The sequence below is a fragment of the Odontomachus brunneus genome, unplaced genomic scaffold (genome assembly GCF_010583005.1).
Source record: "Odontomachus brunneus isolate Ranch 3 - 2012 unplaced genomic scaffold, Obru_v1 Obru_scaffold_109, whole genome shotgun sequence".
Lineage (NCBI taxonomy): Eukaryota > Metazoa > Arthropoda > Insecta > Hymenoptera > Formicidae > Odontomachus > Odontomachus brunneus.
This window is the reverse complement of record NW_022639559.1, coordinates 713,706-716,465: the sequence shown is the minus strand read 5'-3', so window position 1 is coordinate 716,465 and position 2,760 is coordinate 713,706. Positions and strand designations below refer to the sequence as shown.

The window sequence follows — 2,760 nt, the reverse complement described above, 5'->3', positions numbered from 1 at the left end:
TATATATATATATATATATATATATATATATATATATATATATATATATATATATACAGGGTGTCCCGTATCACTTTTACAATCTCATAAGGACGTAGAGCGTATTAAGATGAACACAAAAGTCCTATATCCATTTTGCGATATTCGCAATAATAGTCGAGATATTAATTAAAAAAGATTGGTGAATGATAATGCGCGATATGATGTAATTGTGCCGTCTACCGTTGTATACTTGTACATTAAGTCAAACTAAACAAAAAAGTCCTTTACCATTTTGCAAATGACAACATAGATTTTTAGATATTAATCAAAGAAAATTGTTACATGATTATATACCATAATGCTCAAATTTTGGCGCTGTCTACTGTTGAGTTCTTTACCATTTTGTAACTGACCCCATAGATTTTTAGATATTAATTAAAGAAAATTTGTCAGGTACCATATATATATATATATATATATATATATATATATATATATATATATATATATATATATATATACACAAGGTGTCTCAAATCTCCATGATGACCCTTCGTGAGAACGTACACGGAAAAAACGCCTGAGGTTGAGACAACTAAAATTACAATGTTACCGTACGAAGTTTTGGGGCATCTATATTATTTTGTGTCGTAACATTCGCTGTATTTAATGTACCAAACGCATATAGTTGTACCCATCATTCCTCCGTTGCTGAGTCCGTGTGGTTGTGACAACCATATCATAGTTCGCGCTACAGCGTGAGTCGTTGTCGCACCACCGCATAAGCGTTGGCACTTGCCAAGCGCTGGCCGACTTGCACCGACTCGCACAACAAAGTACAACGATTGACGCCAAGACAACTAAAACTCGAGCACTTTGCAGCGGAGTAAGTCGTATTTGCCTACTTTTCTGCCAATTTGGTTTTATTTGGAAAAAAGTGAACTGTACAATTACGTAGAATGGATGAAGAAGCAGTAAATCTTCTGAAAAATGTGGGGCTCAACGATTTTATCTGTAAGTTCAAAGGTAAGATTTTTATGGACTTTCTCTGTAAGATTATGTACGATGGATGAAGAAGGTGTGAATGTTGTGAAAAATGTGAAGTTCAACGAATTAATTAGTAAATACAAAAGTAAGCAACGTTTTTGTTGACTTTCCATGGTAGAGGTTATGTGTGTGTTTGCTTGAATGTTCATGTGATAAAGTAATGTAAGATAAAAACTCTTCTTTTGTAATATTAAGATTTGACAGTATCTCTTACAGAAACGTAAGTAGAAAAGAAGTTTGTAAACATTTTTTTTCATAAAAATTTTTTATCAAAATTTTTTTCTGAAATTTTTTGCAGAAATCAATAAGCTTCGTTTCCTTAAAATTTCAATTTTTTAAATATTTCATATAAAGATAATAACATTACTGCAAATTGATTTTTTATTATTTTAACTTTTTACATGATATACTTGAATTAATCTTTAGTAGTGAAACGTGTAAGCCTTATAAAAACAAATGTTGAGCTTACTGGATGTCGGTATCAAGTATTTGCGGGATTGAGTCTTAGACAGCGGTCAGTTTGCTCATTTGGCATCGGTGTTAACTAATCTTACTTTGAAAATATTCCAAATCGAAATCCATTGCGATATTTTTTATTTAATCTTTTTAATTTGTAAATTTTGAAGAGGACCCGTACGTAACTACTGAAACGTTTGTTGTATATATGAAATGTTATAATTATTATCTCTCGACAATCATTATATTTGTCTGTCGCTATTTCAATCAGGAAAAGAAATTGAAAAACTTATTAAAAAAACATTTTAAAAATCATAGTTAAAACGTTCATATCATGAGATAAGTTCACTCTTTTTCCTTTTAAAAACGTTTTTTCAACGTCTGAAGAAATGTTTTGCTTGTTTTAATATTTAATAAACGTTTATGTAAAATATTTTAGAAAAACGTTTTCTAAATGTTAAAATAAACGTTTATTAAATATTAAAAAAAGCAAAATATTTCTTCAGACGTTGAAAAAACGTTTTTAAAAGGAAAAAGAGTGAACTTATCTCATTATATGAATGTTTTAAAAATGTTTTTTCAAATGATTTTTAAATATCTTTTCCTGATTGGGATACCAACGGTATTGGCATTTACTTACCTTGAACTTTACTTTTTAAGGTTGTAAATCTAGAAAACATTTATTTAATGTTATTGTTTAGTTTTTTTTTATTAAATATGTTAGGAACAATTAAATATTATATTTTAAAAGATAACAAGGTTCATGAAGCCTGAGGCTTAAACAGACTGTAAACATAAATCTGTAAATCCTGTCTCTGCTCGTTTTTTGTAACCTTGAAATGCATTCATGCATTTTCAGTTTTTTTTAAGATGAATCGTTTTATATTCACTGAACGGCTCCTTCTAAAGTTGTTGTCCTTTATAACGCATGTTTTGCAATGCATGTTTTGCAGTCACCACAACAAACTTAGTTGGACTTGCTTAAAGTTGTTTTTATTATTGTAGAAAAAGAACTAGATGCAGTATCCATTAATCTCTTAATGGATTTTCCTGAAAATTTGAAAGATGTTCTTCCCAGTCTTAAGGATCAATTAAAATTCAAAAAGGCTATGTTAGACTCAAAGAACGTTTGTACAATTACATGTGTGCCCCAAGAGGTGAAGTCTATTTTTCAAAACTATTACCGATATTGTAAGACATACGTCAATTTTGCCAATGTATCTACCGTTTCATTATAGGATCAAGATAATCGCAGCTTATTTTTGACTGAGATAC

At 29.7% G+C, this 2,760-nt stretch overlaps 1 protein-coding gene and 1 long non-coding RNA gene across 9 annotated transcripts in view; one reads left to right on the top strand and one right to left on the bottom strand.

Annotated features, from left to right (window-relative positions):
* LOC116849243 (potassium/sodium hyperpolarization-activated cyclic nucleotide-gated channel 2) overlaps window positions 1-2,760 on the bottom strand; it is a 391,135-nt gene that overhangs the window by 72,051 nt on the left and 316,324 nt on the right. The window lies entirely within an intron of this gene.
* Window positions 675-2,760, top strand: LOC116849246. Its single transcript, XR_004379104.1, has 3 exons — window positions 675-996; window positions 2,491-2,642; window positions 2,724-2,760. It is a non-coding gene; the product is annotated as an uncharacterized LOC116849246 (long non-coding RNA).